This window comes from Rhincodon typus, chromosome 4 (genome assembly GCF_021869965.1).
Source record: "Rhincodon typus isolate 14 chromosome 4, sRhiTyp1.1, whole genome shotgun sequence".
NCBI classification, from domain to species: Eukaryota; Metazoa; Chordata; class Chondrichthyes; order Orectolobiformes; family Rhincodontidae; genus Rhincodon; species Rhincodon typus.
The window spans coordinates 112,294,462-112,300,461 of record NC_063335.1 but is presented as its reverse complement, the minus strand read 5'-3'; the positions used below and the strand labels follow the sequence as shown (position 1 = coordinate 112,300,461).

General features: G+C 42.0%; 1 protein-coding gene across 2 annotated transcripts in view; it reads left to right on the top strand.

Moving 5' to 3' along the window:
- Window positions 1-6,000, top strand: part of LOC109919143 (cadherin-7-like) — a 139,312-nt gene that overhangs the window by 51,917 nt on the left and 81,395 nt on the right. The gene's annotated exons all lie outside the window — the stretch shown is intronic.

Here is a 6,000-nt window from a genome sequence, read left to right as displayed (position 1 = left end):
GTGTTCATCCAGCTCTACACCTTGTTATCTCAGATTCTCCAGCATCTCCAGTTCCTACTATCTCTCCCTATGGAATCCCACTGGACACAGCCATTCAGTCACAAAAATACCACTTATCGATCACCGTCTGCTTCCTGGCACTCAGCTAATTGTGGATCCAATTTCTTTGGATCCGATGGGCTCGCAACTTCACTATCAGTCTCCCATGTGGGACCTTATCAAAAGCCTTGCTGAAGCCCAATAAACTACAACAAAAGAATTGCTTTCATCTACACACCTGCTCACCTCTTCAAAAAATTCAATCAAGTTGGTCAGACATGAGCTCCCCTTGAAAAACTGCGCTGGTGTTCTTGATTAATCCCTGCCTCTCCAATTGCAGATTAATTCTGTCCCTCAAAATTGCTTCCAGTAGTTTCCCCACCAGTGAAGTGAGACTGAATGGCCTGTAGTTTCCTGGTTTATCCCTGTTCCCTTCTTGAATAACAGTACTGCATTGGCTATCCTCCAGTCCTCCGGCACTTCTCCTGTGGCCAGAGAGGAATTGAATACTTTTACAAGTGCCCTTGCTATTTCCCCCCTTGCCTTAGTCAGCAATCTGGGATACATTTCATCTGACTCTGGAGATTTAAGTCTGCCACATCACTCAGAATATCTTCCTTTTCTAAGCTAATTTCTTTAATTGTATCACAAACCTTCTCTCTGATTTCTATACCAATACCATCCCTCTCACGAGTGAACACCAGCACAAAGCATTCATTTAGAACCCTGCTATATCCTCTGGCTCCATGCACAAATTACTTCTGTGGGCCTTCTTGGGCCCAACTCTTTCCCCTGTCATCCTTTTACCCTTAATGTATTTGTAAGTAAACTTTGGAGCTTTCTTTATCCTATCTGCCAGTATCCTTTCGTATCCTGCTTTAGTTCGTCTCATATCCTATTTAAGTGCCCATTTCGTCATTGAATATTTTTAAGGCCGAGGTCAATAGATTCTTGTTGGGCAGGAATATCAAAAATAATCAGGGCTAGTTGAGAATATGGAATTCCAAACACAAACAGATCTGCTATGATCTTCTTGATTGGTGGAGCAGGTTCAAAGAGCTGAATGGCCTATTTCTGCTCTCATTTCATATGTTCGTATCAATAAGAGTGGAAAGATTGTTAATGAAAGGTTTCAACTATTTAAATATAAACAGCACGCGCATAAACACACAACATTTGAAAAAGGAAAGTATGACTTGGCTCAGTGTTAATCTTAAAAGCTCTTGGCCCAGTAACATCAAATTCAGTTAAAAAAAAACACAGATTGTTTCAAATGTTGGCCTGTAGCCAAAAAAAATATTGAGCCCTGGGTATCTTTCTGAATCAGTTATGGACGGCTGAATTTCCTTTTCAGGAGACAATGTTATAGATTAGGAATTTTCCTTTTCGGAATCAGCCACTTATGGTGCTGAGATTTTCCAATGGTTTTCATTTCACAAACTTTGATGAGAAGCAATTTCCGTTGCGATATCAGTCTCCTTTGCTGAGCAAAGTGTTTTTTTTCCCCAAAAACTCTAAGATGTAGACATACTTCCCATCAGCGATGTTTTAAAGCATGATTTAAAATAACACATCTTCATAACACTGTTGTTCCTGAATTTATTATTAGTGATGAACATATTTTTATGGGCATATTTTGACCTCCTGTGCATCTGGAAAATATCTCAATTTTTATCTTCTCAAATATTTTTGTAATGTCATTACATGTCTTATTTTCAAATTACATTCAGTAATATTACTGGGGATGGTTTGCTATAATAAAACAATGTATATTTTGATGCAAATTGCAAGAGTGCATGCAGTGTGCCACTCTGGTTCTCTTGGTTGAGATTTGGGCTACTGCATGACGTATAACATAGACTTGTGAGCTGTGTTGGCCGAATAACATAGATGTGGTTCCAAACAGCAACCAATAGAATGGTTTCGATTACAGTTCCTGCCAGACAATGGGTGTGGGTGATTCACCGAGAACCAAGAACCTTCATATTGTGCAGAACATGAATGGAATTTAACAATGGTAGAGGCTCTTGTGCAGCAGTGGTAGTGTCCCTCCATCTGAACCAGGAGGCTAGGGTTCAAGTCCCACTTGTTCCAGAGGTGTGTAATAATATTCTCTCCATAGGTCAATTAGAAAATGTCCACACTGGGGAGCTGATGGCACAGTGGTAATGTCACTGGGAAAATAAACTGGAAATCCAGACTAATGATCAAGGGGAAATGGGTGTGAAACCCATCACCCACCACAAATAGTAAAATATAAATTCAGTTAGAAAAAAAATCTGATTTAAAATTGTTATCCTAATGGAAAAACATGGATCTATTGTTGTGAAACCCACCTAGTTCAATAATGCCCTTTAGGGAAGGAAATCTGCTGCCCTTTTTTGGTCTGGCCTAAATGTGACTCCAGACCCACATCAATTTCGTTGGCACTTAAATGCCCTCTGGACAATTGGGGCTGGATAACAAATATTGGCCAATGAAGCCCAAATCCCATGAATGAAAGGGGAAAAAAAAAACAGGGAGAGAGTCTTAAAACAAAATGATACTCATCATAAAAGCCAAAAGAACTGTGGATTGCTGTAAATGAGGAACAAAAACATAAGTTGCTGGAAAAGTTCAGCAGGTCTGGCAGCAATCAGAGAAGAGAAATCAGAGTTGGGTGTTGGGTCTGGTGACCCTTCCTCAGACCCTTCAACATGCTTTGTGCTTGTTCAACTTCTGACCAGAGATCTTTGACAACAAAGTAAAGTCCATAATTGTATCCGGTTCCAGTGAAATAGCTTGAGGCTGATTTTCTCACATTGCCATCATACCTTACCCGAGTGTTCGCTCCAAAGAAGTGAGAAGATGTTGCTTTGTGACACTGATAGATTGTTGCCACTGCACTGGCATATCTTGAGATAGAAGCCATGCTCTCTGTCCTTGAGTAGGCAACGGTTCACCCAGGAGATCACCAGATGGTGAAATGCTGTGGAAATTGTTCAGAATGATAAGGGGAAAAAGACAAATCACATACCCCCGTCCCTCAGGATAGATTCCTGTGGCCGAGTGGGATTGCAGGAGAAAGGCAGAAGAAAACATTCATGTATCTCTGTCTTCTGATCAACATGATCAGTTGAGCCAGAGGTGAGACAGTCAGTACTTTTTAATGAAATCATCAGGGAAGCACTGCCTGTAAGGGAGGTAGAAGCAGATTTTTCTTTTATTCTTTCTATAGGCTAGTAAATGTTGGCCATCCCTAATTGCCCTTGGGAAGGTGGTGGTGCATTGCCTTTTGCATTGCAGTCCTTGAGGCATAGAAACACCCATAGTGATTTCAGAAAGGGAGTTTGAGGATTTTGACTCAGACTTGAAGGCAAATTTGCAGGTTGTTGTGTTTCTATTAATCTGCTGCCCTTGTCCTTCTCGGTGCTGGAGGGTGGTATTGCAAGGATGTGGGTGAGATACTACAATACATTTTGTAGATGGTATACACTGCGGCTGCTGACCGTGGATGGTGAAGGAAGTGAATATTTAAGGTGGGGCAGGGTGGCTATCAAGTGGACTGCTTTGTCCTGGATGATATCAAGCTTCTTGAGTGTTGTTGGAGCTGCACGCATCCATACAAGTGGTGAGCATTCTAACATTCTCCAAACTTGTGCCTTGCAGAGGGGTGAGCAGACACTGGGGGAGAGTGGAGGTGAATTACTAACGTCTGACTCGCTAACGTAGCCACAAAGTTGAGACGGGTGGCCCAGTCAGTTCTTTTGTCAATGGTAACCTCCAGGATGTTGATCATCATGTCTACAGGCAGGTTGGGTAAATACCTGAAGGGAAGAGGATTAAAGGCCATGGAGTGTGTATAATTGTGTAGTACCTTGAAAGAGATAGCACAGTCTTTGCGCGCTGAATAGTCTCTTGCTCTGCAGTTTGCTTCTCTGACTCTGTAAAACATAAAGAAAACGGATGTAACAAAGAATGGGATCAAATGCAGCCTTGCAGAGGGTTAAAAATAAAAGATGGCATCAGAATGGCCATTTCAGTCCCTAACTGACTTCCTTATTTATCGACTGCGCTACCCACTGTTCATGTAAATTCTCCAGTGTATTTATGAAGGCAACATGCAGTTCAGTGGCACCTTTAACATATTAAAACAGCACTCTGTCCTTCACAGGACTGTTATAAAACAAAATATGACACCGAACCACTTATAGAGCCATCAAAACAGAAACAAAAGACTTTCAGGAATGCCAGAGAGGAAGAAAGTGAAGAAGAGGAGATGAGAGGTTGAAAGAGGGAATTACAGAGCTTCGTACCCAGGCAACTGATCCATTGCCAGGGCCAATCCATTAAAATTCAACTAAGAAAAATTAAGAGATTAAGAATTAAATAAAAAAGAACTTTTAAAAAAATTAAAGCTCAAGGGGCCAGAGCAGAAGAGCATTGACATAAAATGGTGGAAATACTTGGCAGGTCTGTCAGAACCTGTGCAGAGGAACAGTGCTAATATTTCAGGTCTAGATGACCTTTTTGCCAGACCTCAATCTAGTCAGAATCGAAGGGCTGTGGACCTTTTAGAAGGTTGTCAAGTGGAGGAGAGTTAGGATGGAGGAGGCCATGGAAGCACTGGAGGATGAGAATTTTAACATCAAAATATTTCTTGCCCGGGAGCAAAGTCGCAGGACAACAAGAACAGCAGCAATGGGAGAATGGGACTGGGAGGTGAGACACAGGGAGCAGAGTTTTTGAATGATGATGTTTATCAAAGGTAAAATATGGGACACCATGTAAATAGGAGTGTGGTAAGATAGTTGAGTCAAAAGGTGACCAATATGGTATCATGTCCCGCAGTCAGTATATCAGAGTACCTTTAAGAGACATGCTCATAATATCATTACTGTATCAAGTGAACTTATGTATTACAACCCATTTTACACCGGATCACTTGAAACAGATTCCTGTTTATTAGTTTAATTCCAGCCCAGACACTTGTGTGTCTGAGGAATGAAATCTTTGTACATGAGGCTAGATGCAATTAATATCTGTTAGATCCTCAATACCACAATACCCACTCTTAGTTTCTTGTTATAACATACGCATGTTCACATCAGGGAAACATCCAATTGTAGACACCAGTGAAAGGATAAATGATTAGGATAGATACTCGCCTTTTGTTTGTTCAGCTGCATGGCCTGGCACAGGGTACTTTTCAGGAAACCAGTGGGAGAGCAAATCTCTGAAAACATTAGTGTAAATGGACTCATGTCTTCATCAAGCCTGAGTGAACCTTCCCATCCTGACCTAAAATGTGGAGGAGGGAGGTAGGGGTTGTGCTCCTATTCTGTGCAGAATTGTAAGGCAATTATAGCTTTCTATTTTAACACCACGAGTGACTGTTTGACATCTGAAAATCTGCTGCGATTTGGCCCAATTTAAGCCCCTAAAGAAAGTGTCAAAATCCCCTGACAGTGGAAATCTACATATGATCTCAGAATCCCTAGGTCCAGAAATAGCTGCTTTGTTTTCTTCTAATGGGTAGGGAAGGTAGAAATCATGAATTCAGGTCATAGAATCATAGAATCCCGACAGTGTGGAAGCAGGCCACTTTGCCTATCGACCCTCTGAAGAGCATCCCACCCAGACTCACCCCCCTACCCTATTCCCTGACCTTGCATTTCCCATGGCCAGTCCACCTAACCTGCACACCTTTGGACTGTGGGAGGAAACCGGAGCACCTTGTGGAAACCCACACAGACATGAGGAGCATGTGCAAACATGCCGAGGGTGACTGCAGAGACATGTCAGCAGAATGTGAAGTCGCTGAATCCCGTCATTAATTCCAACTCTGCACACTCTGGTTACTTGAAACACAGGGCATAGATTTAAAGGAATGTACAACCAAGCAAGGGTTGATGGGAGAAAAAGCTTTTTCACACAGCGAGTAGCTCGGGACTGGAAGGTGCTGCCATGGAAATGTGGTGG